General features: G+C 35.2%; 1 protein-coding gene across 2 annotated transcripts in view; it reads left to right on the top strand.

The window, feature by feature from the left end:
* The window catches only part of LOC141395310 (uncharacterized), a 162,034-nt gene that overhangs the window by 11,106 nt on the left and 132,547 nt on the right, over positions 1-18,381 (top strand). The window contains exon 1 of one of the 2 annotated variants that reach the window (XM_073970981.1): positions 3,670-4,195. The exons of the other annotated variant lie outside the window; for it this stretch is intronic. The gene's annotated coding sequence lies outside the window, so the exon portion shown is untranslated. Of the gene's footprint in view, positions 1-3,669; positions 4,196-18,381 lie in introns of those variants that run through there. 2 annotated transcript variants of the gene reach the window in all.

The raw sequence follows: 18,381 nt of genomic DNA on the forward strand, positions 1-18,381 counted from the left end.
ACCCAAGGGGCCATCTACTCTACAGTAGACGACCCAAGGGGCCATCTACTCTACAGTAGACGACCCAAGGGGCCATCTACTCTACAGTAGACGACCCAAGGGGCCATCTACTCTACAGTAGACGACCCAAGGGGCCATCTACTCTACAGTAGACGACCCAAGGGGCCATCTACTCTACAGTAGACGACCCAAGGGGCCATCTACTCTACAGTAGACGACCCAAGGGGCCATCTACTCTACAGTAGACGACCCAAGGGGCCATCTACTCTACAGTAGACGACCCAAGGGGCCATCTACTCTACAGTAGACGACCCAAGGGGCCATCTACTTTACAGTAGACGACCCAAGGGGCCATCTACTTTACAGTAGACGACCCAAGGGGCCATCTACTTTACAGTGGACGACCCTAGGTGCCATCTACTCTACAGTAGACGACCCAAGGGGCCATCTACTCTACAGTAGACGACCCAAGGTGCCATCTACTCTACAGTAGACGACCCAAGGGGCCATCTACTCTACAGTAGACGACCCAAGGGGCCATCTTCTCTACAGTCGACGACCCAAGGGGCCATCTACTCTACAATAGACGACCCAAGCGGCCATCTACTCTACAGTAGACGACCCAAGGGGCCATCTACTCTACAGTAGACGACCCAAGGGGCCATCTACTCAACAGTAGACGACCCAAGGGACCATCTACTCTACAGTAGACGACCCAAGGGGCCATCTACTCCACACCATAAATGTGTGTATATTGATCCTTGAGCTAAGTTTTAGCTAGTTTCCATTAGACCTTTATATAAGGATCGATCAAAAAAGCGTAACCATAAGGTCTTCTCTTCAAACGGTCGTGCTCTACATAATATCTTATAAAGCTATTCTATCCAAGGAAGACCTCAAAATGCCTCCTATCCAAGGGGTCGTGATCTATAAAAGACCTCATAAGTGCCTTCTATCAACCTCATAAGTGCCTTCTACAGTAGACGACCCAAGGGGCCATCTACTCTACAGTAGACGACCCAAGGGGCCATCTACTCTACAGTAGACGACCCAAGGGGCCATCTACTCTACAGTAGACGACCCAAGGGGCCATCTACTCTACAGTAGACGACCCAAGGGACCATCTACTCTACAGCAGACGACCCAAGGGGCCATCTACTTTACAGTAGACGACCCAAGTGGCCAACTACTCTACAGTAGACGACCCTAGGGGCCATCTAGTCTACAGTAGACGACCCTAGGGACCATCTACTCTACAGTAGACGACCCTAGGGGCCATCTACTCTACAGTAGAGACCCTAGGTGCCATTTACTCTACAGTAAACGACCCTAGGGGCCATCCACTCTACAGTGGACGACCCTAAAGGCCATCTACTCTACGGTAGACGACCCAAGGGGCCATCTACTCTACAGTAGACGACCCTAGCTGCCATCTACTCTACAATAAACGACCATAGGGGCCATCTACTCTACAGTGGACGACCCTAAAGGCCATCTACTCTACAGTAGACGACCGAAGGGGCCATCTACTCTACAGTAGACGATCCAAGGGGCCATCTACTCTACAGTAGACGACCCAAGGGGCCATCTACTCCACAGTAAACGACCCTAGGGGCCATCTACTCTACAGTGGACGACCCTAAAGGCCATCTACTCTACAGTAGACGACCCTAGGGGCCATCTACTCTACAGTAGACGACCCTAGGGGCCATCTACTCTACAGTAGACGACCCTAGGTGCCATCTACTCTACAGTAAACGACCCTGGGGACCATCTACTCTACAGTGGACGACCCTAAAGGCCATCTACTCTACAGTAGACGACTCTAGGGACCATCTGCTCTACAGTAGACGACCCTAGGTGCCATCTACTCTACAGTAAACGACCCTAGGTGCCATCTACTCTACAGTAAACGACCCTAGGGGCCATCTACTCTACATTAAACGCACCTAGGGGCCATCTACTCTACAGTAGACGACCCTATGGGCCATCTTCTCTACAGTAGACGACCCTAGGGACCATCTACTCTACAGTAGACGACCCTAGGGGCCATCTACTCTACAGTAGACGACCCTGGGTGCCATCTACTCTACATTAAACGACCCTAGGGGCCATCTACTCTACAGTGGACGACCCTAAAGGCCATCAACTCTACAGTAGATGACTCTAGGGGCCATCTACTCTACAGTAGACGACCCTAGGGGCCATCTACTCTACAGTAGACGATCCCTAGGGACCATCTACTCTACAATGAACGAACTTGGGGTCCATCTACTCTACAGTAGACGACTCTAGGTGCCATCTACTCTACTGTAGACGACTCTAGGGGCCATCTACTCTACAGTAGACGACTCTAGGGGCCATCTACTCCACAGTAGACGACCCTAGGGCCATCTACTCTACAGTAGACGACCCTATGGGCCATCTACTCTACAGTGGACGAACCTGGGGTTCATCTACTTTACAGTAGACGACCCTAGGGGCCATCTACTCTACAGTAGACGACCCTAGGTGCCATCTACTCTACATTAAACGACCCTAGGGGCCATCTACTCTATAGTGGACGACCCTAAAGGCCATCAACTCTACAGTAGATGACTCTAGGGGCCATCTACTCTACAGTAGACGACCCTAGGGGCCATCTACTCTACAGTAGACGATCCCTAGGGACCATCTACTCTACAATGAACGAACCTGGGGTCCATCTACTCTACAGTAGACGACTCTAGGTGCCATCTACTCTACAGTAGACGACTCTAGGGGCCATCTACTCTACAGTAGACGACTCTAGGGGCCATCTACTTCACAGTAGACGACCCTAGGGCCATATACTCTACAGTAGACGACCCTATGGGCCATCTACTCTACAATGGACGAACCTGGGGTTCATCTACTTTACAGTAGACGACCCTAGGGGCCACCTACTCTACAGTGGGCGACCCTAGGGGCAATTACTCTACAGAAGATCTTCTATCTTCAGAAGATTTCATAAATGTTTCCTATCCAAAGGGTTTCCATCTATGAAAGGCTGTGTAAATGTCTTCTGTTTATCAATGACCTCATAAAGGACTTCTATTTACAGAATACCCCACACATAAATAAACCTAAAAAAACCTTCTGTCCAAAGAAAATCGCATAAAGGACATATTTCATAATGATCCTTATAATGATGATCCTATTCATTGAAAAATCTTTTTTCCATACTTTTTTAAACCTCCCTCGTTTTTTGCCGCTTCCTTCGTTTCGTTTATACTCTGTTTTCTCTTAATAATTTTTGTAAATTTATTCTCAATTGAGATCATCAGTGTCTGGACCTCTTCAAAACATATGTTAATGTTCGAAAAAAAAAATAACAACAACGACACATTGATTCCTTTTTGAAACTAAAAATAATCTACGCATTTGAAAAAAAATATATATTTCTGAAATTCTCACAATCCCTTTCCAATAACACACATACTCGTATGTATCTACATACCTGCTGGGAGACGGTAGACTGACACATACGTAGCTACCAACAATTTTCAATAGTCAGCAGCGATTTTTTGCTGTTGTTGGTCGTCGTCTTCCTGTTGCTCTTCTTACAAATTCATTCGTCTCGATTTTTTGATTTTTTCGATGAGTATAATTTTCTCCCATTTTCGCAAAAGAGGAGGAAAATTTGTGGGGTTTTTCTTTTAATTTTTTTTTTCGATTCGGTCAAAGAAAATCGTATTCAAATGCTCTTTAAGAGCACTGCTGCTCAGTAGTTGTAGATCGGTGATCGGTGTGTTAAATTTTGTGTGTTATTCTTCCAATAAGATAGAAAAATTGAAAAATATCAAAAAAATAGTATAAAATTTCAAAATAGAAAATGTAAATCAATAAATTTTGTATAAGAAATAATATCCCCAAGGAAAGGCGGAGCGATCTATAAATTTATTTGTGGAATTAAGAGAAGTTTGAAAGAAGAAATAGCAACGAAACCGTGTTTGTGAAAGTAACAAAAATATTCATTGATGATTGAATAACTAAAAAATGCCGAAATATATGTGACAAAATAAATTAAAAGAAATTAATAGAAAATATATACTATAAGAAAAAATATATACGAATAGAAAAAACAAAAGAAAAATTGTGAAATAGGTAGATGACATACTTTGCCACCACATTGTTGCTGCTCAATTAGAATCGGATTGCAATTGAATTGAAATTGGTAATTACAATAATATTTTTCATTTTTAATTTCAACACTTTGAAATCTGAAATCAATTGGATTTTTAAAGACAATTATTCTTGGCCCCAAAAATTTATCGAAATATACATATATGTGTATGTATGTATATATCTAAATGTCCCTGTGCACAACAATCCTATGACTAATTTCAATACCAAATTTATTATTTTGGGAAGAGGGCTGGCAGGCACTCTTCATTTATCAAATGTCTTTTGCGAATAGATATATTTCAAAATATGAAATATATGCGATCTGAGTAAAATTTCTACCTTTACACCTTCATTGAATTGTGAAGAAAAATATTTCATTCTTCATTTATTTGTGTATCTTTCTTTCTATCCACTCTTTTGGCATGTGGAAATGTGTGAATTGTTTGTTATTTTATACATGTGTATATATATCGAATTCTTATTTTTGCTATGCAAAATATATTAAATTCAAAATTTTGAAAACAAAAAAATATATTCAAACTATTTTTTATGGTTTTATTTTTGCAAAATCATAATCGGGATTATGTTTTTTATGATTCTATTCGGAATTTTCGAATAGATTCTTCTTTGACTAAGAATATTTTTTTGAATACTTTTTTGCATACCCTCACAGAAAATGCGAGACAATTATTCACCAATTTTATCTCCTTCATAACCCCCTTTCAATGCGCTAAATAGGATCTAGAGGATATTTTATTGAATTATTAAGTCCACATTTCAAAATGTTTCAATACAGAAAAAAACATTTTGAAAATAAGTCTTATTGCCTTAGACACATTTTGGTAGCAACAATGAATAAAAAATTGAAATTGAAATTATATTTCATTAATTATGCTCCCGCGCTATGTAGGTACCGGAAAACGTATGCCAAGTTAATTTGATTCTCATCAACGCCATCATCTGTGAATGTTGTACCAGACAGCTTGTTGGCGGCGATTGATTGCCACAATTAGATTTATCGAGCATTAATTAGATGATTCCAAGGAGGTATTCTGTGTTATCGCTCTAAAGCAAACTGACGCAATCTATTAATCAAATTATGTGGGACAAACAAACGTGGATACATTTGGAGAATTATGTGCATTATTTGGAAAATTGTTGAATATTAATAACTTTATTTAACAATTGTTGTCCTAAAGGTCTGCTGTCCCTAGATAATCAATCGAAGACCGCATAAAGTTCTTTTGGCCATTGAATACCTCATAAATTTGTCTAAAGAGGCCTCACTTTCCTCATTGGAAGATATCATAAATGTCTTCTATTTAAGAGGAGAATACCTCACAAAGATCTTCTATCTACAGAAGATCTCATAAATGCTTCATATAATGGGTTTCTATCTACAGCTGTCTTTATAAAGGCCTTCTGTCCATAGAAGACCTAACAAGTTTATAAATTTAGACAATTTTATCCACACAAGAACAAGCGTTGATTTCGTTTACCCACAAATGTGGATAATTGTACTCATAAATGAGGATAATTTTGTCTACATATCGTCGGTGTCATGCTTAATAAAATATCCACGACTGTGGATAGAATTATTAATAAAATTATCCACGACTGTGGATAAAATTATTAATTAAAAAAAAAGGAAAAATAAAACTAAAATAAAAAACAAAATCCTATTGTTTTTATTTTCTGACCTAAAGCCAAACAAATCCAGAAGTTAATACAGTCCAAAGGTCAACAATAATTCTAATAAAATAAATAAAATTATCCACGACTCTGGGTAAAATTATTAATAAAATTATCCACGACTGTGGATAAAATTATCCACGCATGTGGATAAAATTATTAACAAAATTATCCACGATTGTGGATAAAATTATTAATAAAATTATCCACGATTGTGGATAAAATTATTAATAAAATTATCCACGTCTGTGGATAAAATTTGTGGATAAAGTTTTCACATATGTAGACAAAATTATCCTCATTTATAAATAAAATTATTCACATTTGTGGATAAACGAAATTATCCACGACTGTGGATAAAATTATTAATAAAATTATCCACGCCTGTGGATAAAATTATTAATAAAATTATCCACGACTGTGGATAAAATTATTAATAAAATTATCCACGACTGTGGATAAAATTATTAATAAGATTATCCACGACTGTGGATAAAATTATTAATAAAATTATCCACGACTGTGGATAAAATTATTAATAAAATTATACACGACTGTGGATAAAATTATTAATAAAATTATCCACGACTGTGGATAAAATTATTAATAAAATTATCCACGGCTGTGATTAAAATTATCAATAAAATTATCCACGACTGTGGATAAAATTATTAATAAAATTATCCACGACTGTGGATAAAATTATCCACGCCTGTGGATAAAATTGTTAATAAAATTATCCACGCCTGTGGATAAAATTGTTAATAAAATTATCCACGCCTGTGGATAAAATTATCCACGCCTGTGGATAAAATTGTTAATAAAATTATCCACGCCTGTGGATAAAATTATCCACGCCTGTGGATAAATTTATCCACGCCTGTGGATAAAATTATCCGCGCCTGTGGATAAAATTATCCACGCCTGTGGATAAAATTATCCACGCCTGTGGATAAAATTATCCACGCCTGTGGATAAAATTATCCACGCCTGTGGATAAAATTATCCACGCCTGTGGATAAAATTGTTAATAAAATTATCCACGCCTGTGGATAAAATTGTTAATAAAATTATCCACGCCTGTGGATAACATTATCCACGCCTGTGGATAAAATTGTTAATAAAATTATCCACGCCTGTGGATAAAATTATCCACGCCTGTGGATAAAATTATCCACGCCTGTGGATAAAATTGTTAATAAAATTATCCACGCCTGTGGATAAAATTATCCTCGCCTGTGGATAAAATTATCCACGCCTGTGGATAAAATTGTTAATAAAATTATCCACGCCTGTGGATAAAATTGTTAATAAAATTATCCACGCCTGTGGATAAAATTGTTAATAAAATTATCCACGCCTGTGGATAAAATTATCCACGCCTGTGGATAAAATCATCCACGCCTGTGGATAAAATTATTAATAAAATTATGCACGCCTGTGGATAAAATTATTAATAAAATTATGCACGCCTGTGGATAAAATTATTAATAAAATTATGCACGCCTGTGGATAAAATTATTAATAAAATTATGCACGCCTGTGGATAAAATTATTAATAAAATTATCCACGCCTGTGGATAAAATTATTAATAAAATTATCCACGCCTGTGGATAAAATTATTAATAAAATTATCCACGCCTGTGGATAAAATTGTTAATAAAATTATCCACGCCTGTGGATAAAATAGTTAATAAAATTATTCACGCCTGTGGATAAAATTATTAATAAAATTATCCACGCCTGTGGATAAAATTGTTAATAAAATTATCCACGCCTGTGGATAAAATTATTAATAAAATTATCCACGCCTGTGGATAAAATTATTAATAAAATTATGCACGCCTGTGGATAAAATTATTAATAAAATTATGCACGCCTGTGGATAAAATTATTAATAAAATTATCCACGCCTGTGGATAAAATTATTAATAAAATTATCCACGCCTGTGGATAAAATTATTAATAAAATTATCCACGCCTGTGGATAAAATTGTTAATAAAATTATCCACGCCTGTGGATAAAATAGTTAATAAAATTATTCACGCCTGTGGATAAAATTATTAATAAAATTATCCACGCCTGTGGATAAAATTGTTAATAAAATTATCCACGCCTGTGGATAAAATTATTAATAAAATTATCCACGCCTGTGGATAAAATTATTAATAAAATTATCCACGCCTGTGGATAAAATTATTAATAAAATTATCCACGGCTGTGGATAAAATTATTAATAAAATTATCCACGGCTGTGGATAAAATTATTAATAAAATTATCCACGCCTGTGGATAAAATTATTAATACAATTATCCACGCCTGTGGATAAAATTATCCACGCCTGTGGATAAAATTATCCACGCCTGTGGATAAAATTGTTAATAAAATTATCCACGCCTGTGGATAAAATTATCCACGCATGTGGATAAAATTATTAACAAAATTATCCACGATTGTGGATAAAATTATTAATAAAATTATCCACGATTGTGGATAAAATTATTAATAAAATTATCCACGTCTGTGGATAAAATTTGTGGATAAAGTTTTCACATATGTAGACAAAATTATCCTCATTTATGAATAAAATTATTCACATTTGTGGATAAACGAAATTATCCACGCCTGTGGATAAAATTATTAATAAAATTATCCACGACTGTGGATAAAATTATTAATAAAATTATCCACGACTGTGGATAAAATTATTAATAAAATTATCCACGACTGTGGATAAAATTATTAATAAGATTATCCACGACTGTGGATAAAATTATTAATAAAATTATCCACGACTGTGGATAAAATTATTAATAAAATTATACACGACTGTGGATAAAATTATTAATAAAATTATCCACGACTGTGGATAAAATTATTAATAAAATTATCCACGGCTGTGATTAAAATTATCAATAAAATTATCCACGACTGTGGATAAAATTATTAATAAAATTATCCACGACTGTGGATAAAATTATCCACGCCTGTGGATAAAATTGTTAATAAAATTATCCACGCCTGTGGATAAAATTGTTAATAAAATTATCCACGCCTGTGGATAAAATTATCCACGCCTGTGGATAAATTTATCCACGCCTGTGGATAAAATTATCCGCGCCTGTGGATAAAATTATCCACGCCTGTGGATAAAATTATCCACGCCTGTGGATAAAATTATCCACGCCTGTGGATAAAATTATCCACGCCTGTGGATAAAATTATCCACGCCTGTGGATAAAATTGTTAATAAAATTATCCACGCCTGTAGATAAAATTATCCACGCCTGTGGATAAAATTGTTAATAAAATTATCCACGCCTGTGGATAAAATTATCCACGCCTGTGGATAAAATTATCCACGCCTGTGGATAAAATTGTTAATAAAATTATCCACGCCTGTGGATAAAATTATCCTCGCCTGTGGATAAAATTATCCACGCCTGTGGATAAAATTGTTAATAAAATTATCCACGCCTGTGGATAAAATTGTTAATAAAATTATCCACGCCTGTGGATAAAATTATCCACGCCTGTGGATAAAATTATCCACGCCTGTGGATAAAATTATCCACGCCTGTGGATAAAATTATCCACGCCTGTGGATAAAATTATCCACGCCTGTGGATAAAATTATCCACGCCTGTGGATAAAATTATCCACGCCTGTGGATAAAATTGTTAATAAAATTATCCACGCCTGTGGATAAAATTATCCACGCCTGTGGATAAAATTGTTAATAAAATTATCCACGCCTGTGGATAAAATTATCCACGCCTGTGGATAAAATTGTTAATAAAATTATCCACGCCTGTGGATAAAATTATCCACGCCTGTGGATAAAATTATCCACGCCTGTGGATAAAATTGTTAATAAAATTATCCACGCCTGTGGATAAAATTATCCTCGCCTGTGGATAAAATTATCCACGCCTGTGGATAAAATTGTTAATAAAATTATCCACGCCTGTGGATAAAATTGTTAATAAAATTATCCACGCCTGTGGATAAAATTATCCACGCCTGTGGATAAAATCATCCACGCCTGTGGATAAAATTATTAATAAAATTATGCACGCCTGTGGATAAAATTATTAATAAAATTATGCACGCCTGTGGATAAAATTATTAATAAAATTATGCACGCCTGTGGATAAAATTATTAATAAAATTATGCACGCCTGTGGATAAAATTATTAATAAAATTATCCACGCCTGTGGATAAAATTATTAATAAAATTATCCACGCCTGTGGATAAAATTATTAATAAAATTATCCACGCCTGTGGATAAAATTGTTAATAAAATTATCCACGCCTGTGGATAAAATAGTTAATAAAATTATTCACGCCTGTGGATAAAATTATTAATAAAATTATCCACGCCTGTGGATAAAATTGTTAATAAAATTATCCACGCCTGTGGATAAAATTATTAATAAAATTATCCACGCCTGTGTATAAAATTATTAATAAAATTATGCACGCCTGTGGATAAAATTGTTAATAAAATTATCCACGCCTGTGGATAAAATTATTAATAAAATTATGCACGCCTGTGGATAAAATTATTAATAAAATTATCCACGCCTGTGGATAAAATTATTAATAAAATTATCCACGCCTGTGGATAAAATTATTAATAAAATTATCCACGCCTGTGGATAAAATTATTAATAAAATTATCCACGCCTGTGGATAAAATTGTTAATAAAATTATCCACGCCTGTGGATAAAATAGTTAATAAAATTATTCACGCCTGTGGATAAAATTATTAATAAAATTATCCACGCCTGTGGATAAAATTGTTAATAAAATTATCCACGCCTGTGGATAAAATTATTAATAAAATTATCCACGCCTGTGTATAAAATTATTAATAAAATTATGCACGCCTGTGGATAAAATTATTAATAAAATTATCCACGCCTGTGGATAAAATTATTAATAAAATTATCCACGGCTGTGGATAAAATTATTAATAAAATTATCCACGGCTGTGGATAAAATTATTAATAAAATTATCCACGCCTGTGGATAAAATTATTATTACAATTATCCACACCTGTGTATAAAATTATTTTTAAAATTATCCACGCCTGTGGGTAAAATTATTAATAAAATTATCCACGTCTGTGGATAAAATTATTAATAAAATTATCCACGACTGTGGATAAAATTATTTATTAAATTATCCACGTCTGTGGATAAAATTATTTATTAAATTATCCACGTCTGTGGATAAAATTATTTATTAAATTATCCACGTCTGTGGATAAAATTATTAATACAATTATCCACGCCTGTGGATAAAATTATTAATAAAATTATCCACGCTTGTGGATAAAATTATTAATAAAATTATCCACGCCTGTGGATAAAATTATTAATAACATTATCCACGCCACCGTGGTGCAATGGTATGCACACCCGCCTTGCACGCAGAAGGTCAGTGGTTCGATTCCTCGGCCAGGCAACATCAAACATTTTTCAACGGTGGCAAAATACCCCTCAGTAATGTTGGCGACATTTCCTGAGTATATCAGCCTTGAAAAACTTCTCTACAAGTGGTGTCTTAAGGCACGCCGTTCGGACTCGGCGATAAACAGTAGGTCCCATATCATTGAGCTAATATGAATCGGGGTGCACTCATTGATATGAGAGAAGTCTCCCTTGTCCCGTATGGGATGTTGTGGAACAATGTTTTTTGTTTTTGTTTATCCACGCTTGTGGATAAAATTATTAATAAAATTATCCACGCCTGTGGATAAAATTATTAATAAAATTATCCACGCTTGTGGATAAAATTATTAATAAAATTATCCACGCCTGTGGATAAAATTATTAATAAAATTATCCACGCCTGTGGATAAAATTATTAATAAAATTATCCACGCCTGTGGATAAAATTATTAATAAAATTATCCACGCCTGTTGATAAAATTATTAATAAAATTATCCACGCCTGTGGATAAAATTATTAATAAAATTATCCACGCCTGTGGATAAAATTATTAATAAAATTATCCACGCCTGTGGATTATTTACAAAATTATCTATGCCTGTGGATAAAATCATCCATGTTCATGGGTAAGTTTAGTTATCAAATTATTCACGTCTGTTGATAAAATTATCCACGAATGTGAATACAATTATTTATTAAAATATACACATCTGTGGATACAATTATTAACAAAACTATCTACATCTGTGTATAAAATTATTAATGAAATTATCCACTCCTGTGGATAAAAGTATTAATACAATTATCTACACCTGTGGATAAAATTATGAATAAAATTATCCGCGCCTGTGGATAAAATTATGAATAAAATTATCCTCGCCTGTGGATAAAATTATTAATTATCCACTCGGAATTTTGTGAGAAAAATTTGCATTAGATCAATGCTTAGGTCATATAATAAATTGTTTGCTTTTCTAATAATTTTAGAATTTCAAGAATTTTTCTGCAATTTTGTTTATAAACAAAATCGGATTCCATATACATTGGCAATAATTTGTGAATTTCTGTAAACAAACAATTAAATATTTTATGGAATACATAGCCATCAACAGGAGGTGGAAATAGAACAAAATGCAATTAAACATAGCTAGGGCATTTTGTTGGGTATGTTTTCTCTGACAGACCTCTTTTAACAAATCAATTCTTTGACAACAATTTCCTCTTTAATGTAAACAAATCCCTACCCATTTCCGAGGTACATACGTATGTATGTATGTATGAAAATTTGTATTTTTATGTGCTCTGTTCAATGTTATTTTGTGAAATATCATTTGTCATTAACCAACACCTCATCCATAAGCAGCTATTTGTCTTCGAGCAAAATTGTCTTCTGGACAGACATGTTGCGCTTATAATTACACCGTGAAATCACTGACATGGATACTCATTGTCAGCACTTTTTTTTTTGAAAATTGTCACAGACTGGGTCAGAGATACATTCACATAGCTGACATACATACATATGTACATATGTACATATTTTCAACACACACAACTCATTTGAATATTAAACGTAACCATTTCAAAATAACAAGAATTATTTTGAAATATTTAGATAAAACAAAAATAATAATGTGTACTAAATTTGCGAAGCACCTAAGCGTAGCCGCATCTCATTAGAGCATATTAGCCAAACGAGTGTTTGAAGGAAGAATATTTGTTTTCAAAAAATAAAAAAAATAAAATAAAAAAAATTGTCATACTAAGTAGAACTATTTATCATAAACGCTACTTTTTTTTCAAAATTCTGGGCGGTGAATGCACTCACTACCTTATCACCAGTGGTAGGAATTTGACATAGTTTTACGAAATAATTAATTATGTGTCAATAAATCGACAATAAATACAAGAACCTAATAAGCGAATCAGTCAGTTCGAAAATATAGAATTGAAAAACTATTTATAAAATTATCGACGTCGATGGATAAAGTCATTTACAAAATTATCCTAAAAAATATATAAAATATTTTATAAAATTATCCAAGTCAGTTTAAAAATTCTTTTTATAACCAAAGTTCATTTTTATTTTTCGTAATTTGAAATAAGTAGTTAAAAATGTGTACAAACATTTTCTGCCTGTTCCCTGGAAGCACTATCGATTCTTATACGCGTTAAAATAATATCATTCAATGGAACTTTAAATTCGTGTCAATATTTCCAAATTTTAGTAAAATACTTTGAAACAGAATTTTTATTTGGACTAATTCACCCAATAAGAAGAACGTTTTTTCCTACACTCTTAACACCGATATATTCTTTTAATTGTTGTTGTATTTCCATCTTTCATATGAAGCTTTTCAGGTCGAACCAATTACTTTAAAGGTCCTCACTATAAAATGTTGGCTTTTAATTTGCGTTTTATTAGTTTTAGCCGTTGACAGTCTAATGTGAAGAAAATATGTTTTCTCTGAAAATCATCAATGTGACTTTTTTCTAATTTTAAGTTGTTTTTTTATTGCACCTAAGTGGGAGCCAAGTCTATGCATCAATGAAGAAGTGGTGGGCGGGTGATAGACACAAAAAAAAAACCCAAAAACATAACATAAAAACATAATTTTCATAATGGCAACAATTAAATCCATCTATAGATTCGAAAACACAAAAAGCAAACATCTTCTAAGAAAAATATAGTACAACAACAACTACAATTTATGATACGGCCGCATCGATTATGTCAAGAAAGTGCCGGTTGAGCTTACTATTTTTATATGAAAGAAATGTTTTAGTCCAGTCAAAATAGACATTGAAATAGCAAAAATTCCCACAAAGCTGAATTTTGGTGGAGAGCTAGGGTTGGCCATTAGAAGCAACGTCCTAAAAGTCCCCATCGATCCCATGTGTGCAAAAAAAGTTATTCGGGGTCAAAGGTCAAATTTTGGGACTTTTTTTGGTTTTTTGGTCATAACTCAGAAACTATATGTTTTTTCATTTCGATGCCAAGAAGAGATTTGTAGACTACTAAATTTTCTATGAAAATGATCTTTGAACCATTGACCTAGGACCTACGGTTCTTGAGATATGAGTCACGCAATATAGAAACTTTAAGTAATTTTACGGCACCTGTGTGTTAGTTGACCTGTCGCGATTATTTTACACTTGTTTCGAAAACGGTAGAATCTACCAAAAAGTGTTTAATGAAAAAGTTTTTTATTACAATATTTCCTATAAGTTTGCTTCTCACGATGTCCGCATATGAGTCACCGTTCCAAAGATACAAGCCAATCAATACATAATATGCACACATTACTACGGCACCTAAGAGGAAATTGACATGTGACAGTTGTTTTTCATTTGCTTCGAAAACGCTTGGTTCGATTAAAAAGTGACTAAAGAAAAAGTTGTAGAATAGAAAATTCTCTACAATTATGGGCTTTACAGGTTCTACATAAAATCTATTATTCTTGAGATACGAGTCAATCAAATCATGATATGCACACATTTCCACACCACCTGTGAGGTAGTGCACTCGGCGCGTTTTTTTAATGTGGTTTCCTCTATAGGCCTACTCCACTATCTTTTGTGACAATTTCAAAGTTTTGTATATATATTTTAGTTCTAATCATATCCTTCTACGATAAACTCTTCTTCTATTTCTTCTTCCTCTTGGAGGTTTATAACACTGTGCAACAAAATGGAGGTGAACATCTGGGGAAGAGATAATTCCTTTTGGTGATGAAAGCCCTTGGCGAGTATATTAAGAACCCCGAAGGACAGATCCGCCGTGAGTCGAACTTCCGCGTTATGGCGTGATGAAGTTTTTGCTAGAGACCCTGTAAGGCATCAGGAATTAGCGTTATATCTTTGTTCATTGTTGCTTTAGCTTATTTTTGAGATGACATGTCTGCAGTCAAATCCAATGAGGATTATTTTCGTAAAGCACTTCGACCTTCTAACTCGCTTCCTTCAATGTCCTTTTCGTTCTTTATTCTAAGAGCCGCTATAAAAGTACCACAAGATGACGTTTTTCAGCTTCGAAATATTCTGCAAAAATGTCGCTCAGAAAATTTTAGGTATGGCTCTCATTGACAACTAATCGACTTCGACCTTCTAACTCGCTTCCTTCAATGTCCTTTTCGTCCTTTATTTTAATAGCCGCTATAAAAGCACAACAAGATGACGTTTTTCAGTTTGAAAATGTTCTGCAAAAATGTCGCTGAGAAAATTTTAGGTATGACTATCATTGACAACTAATCGATTTTGTCGCGTTTTTATAGTCATTTTTGACATTTACCCCTGTGTTTTGTGTTTTTGTATGTTCTGTAACGAATATACAAAAACCAAATATAGTATTTTTCTGAACAAAAACAGGGTAAATGCACAAAACGACCACGAAAACGCGACAAAATCGATTAGTTGTCAATGATAGCCATACCTAAAATTTTCTCAGCGACATTTTTGCAGAACATTTTCAAACTGAAAAACGTCATCTTGTTGTGCTTTTATAGCGGCTATTAAAATAAAGGACGAAAAGGACATTGAAGGAAGCGAGTTAGAAGGTCGAAGTCGATTAGTTGTCAATGAGAGCCATACCTAAAATTTTCTGAGCGACATTTTTGCAGAATATTTCGAAGCTGAAAAACGTCATCTTGTGGTACTTTTATAGCGGCTCTTAGAATAAAGAACGAAAAGGACATTGAAGGAAGCGAGTTAGAAGGTCGAAGTGCTTTACGAAAATAATCCTCATTGGATTTGACTGCAGACATGTCATCTCAAAAATAAGCTAAAGCAACAATGAACAAAGATATAACGCTAATTCCTGATGCCTTACAGGGTCTCTAGCAAAAACTTCATCACGCCATAACGCGGAAGTTCGACTCACGGCGGATCTGTCCTTCGGGGTTCTTAATATACTCGCCAAGGGCTTTCATCACCAAAAGGAATTATCTCTTCCCCAGATGTTCACCTCCATTTTGTTGCACAGTGTTATAAACCTCCAAGAGGAAGAAGAAATAGAAGAAGAGTTTATCGTAGAAGGATATGATTAGAACTAAAATATATATACAAAACTTTGAAATTGTCACAAAAGATAGTGGAGTAGGCCTATAGAGGAAACCACATTAAAAAAACGCGCCGAGTGCACTACCTCACAGGTGGTGTGGAAATGTGTGCATATCATGATTTGATTGACTCGTATCTCAAGAATAATAGATTTTATGTAGAACCTGTAAAGCCCATAATTGTAGAGAATTTTCTATTCTACAACTTTTTCTTTAGTCACTTTTTAATCGAACCAAGCGTTTTCGAAGCAAATGAAAAACAACTGTCACATGTCAATTTCCTCTTAGGTGCCGTAGTAATGTGTGCATATTATGTATTGATTGGCTTGTATCTTTGGAACGGTGACTCATATGCGGACATCGTGAGAAGCAAACTTATAGGAAATATTGTAATAAAAAACTTTTTCATTAAACACTTTTTGGTAGATTCTACCGTTTTCGAAACAAGTGTAAAATAATCGCGACAGGTCAACTAACACACAGGTGCCGTAAAATTACTTAAAGTTTCTATATTGCGTGACTCATATCTCAAGAACCGTAGGTCCTAGGTCAATGGTTCAAAGATCATTTTCATAGAAAATTTAGTAGTCTACAAATCTCTTCTTGGCATCGAAATGAAAAAACATATAGTTTCTGAGTTATGACCAAAAAACCAAAAAAAGTCCCAAAATTTGACCTTTGACCCCGAATAACTTTTTTTGCACACATGGGATCGATGGGGACTTTTAGGACGTTGCTTCTAATGGCCAACCCTAGCTCTCCACCAAAATTCAGCTTTGTGGGAATTTTTGCTATTTCCCCCTTATACGCATGTCTATTTTGACCGGACTATTTGCCCCCTTGATGAATATCGAGAATTCATTTTGAATGAATTTTGAAATGAAATAAAGCATGTGGGTTTTGAGAGATCAGTTTCTTGTTGCTTGGGGACGCGTCATTTTCAAATTGAACGTAATATTGGACGAAAATTCTTCGAGATAATTATAAGAATGTTAATGAACATATAAAAAAACAATTAAGATAGTATCAGTCAGTTGTTCCTAAGGAGATATACCTTCAGCCTCGCACCTAGAGCAAGGAATTAAACACAATACTCCTGATGTCTTTAGAGGTTTTTGAGTTTGGGGCCATTTCTCAAGATATATGGACTTGCCTCCGAACAAATTGTACCGTCACAAATAGGGCCGCATACACAGCATGTTGCCAAAAATTTAAAAATGATCCGAGACGAACTCTTAAGTTTAACCTTTTCCAAATTTTGTGTGGGAGGAACGCGAAGAAGTGGTCCAATGTGATATTCGGCCATAATCCGAGTCTGTAAGAAATAATACGATGTACAACGTTTGGACCGAATCAGTTTCTGCCTTCGAGGTTTATCGTACGTACTGCCTTGTTTAGTTGGTGTCGGCAGGCTTTTTTTTTTTGAGCTTTTGGGCCATTATCTCAGGAAGTATGGATTTGCCCCCGACAAAAATTTCGCCGTTGTAACAGGGCCCGCAAGAAGGATTTGTTGCATAAAATTTAAAAACCGTTCGAGACAAGCTGTTAAACTGCACTCTTTCCAAAAGGTGTATGGCAATTACCCGAAGGAGTGCAGTGTACCGATATAGTCAATATTCGGACATAATCTGAGTCTGTTAAAAATAATGCGATCGATTTCTCCCTTCGAGGGTTAACTTGCGTACTACCCAGTTTAGTTGGTGCCGTTTTAGCAGGGCCAGCAAGAAGAACTTGTTGCACAAAAATTGCATCGTCTGGATTTTAATGGAGCTAAAACCACTTGCGTTTGCCGTGGCATATGGTGTTCTTCTGCAGCGATGGATGGAGATGGTCTCCGAGTACGGCATTCACACTGTACCTTTGTACTGCCTGCGCAACTGCATCAGTATAAATGCTATTCAAGACTGCCTGATAGCCTCGTTGATCTAGAGCTTCTCGTTCTTACAGTTGGTCCTCTCCAGGTCCTATACCGGTAAAATTGTCGTCTTCTCATGAAGATGGTCCATTGCTGTCGTCAGG

The sequence above is a fragment of the Musca autumnalis genome, unplaced genomic scaffold (genome assembly GCF_047663935.1).
Source record: "Musca autumnalis isolate F117 unplaced genomic scaffold, ASM4766393v1 scaffold_1, whole genome shotgun sequence".
Classification (NCBI taxonomy): domain Eukaryota; kingdom Metazoa; phylum Arthropoda; class Insecta; order Diptera; family Muscidae; genus Musca; species Musca autumnalis.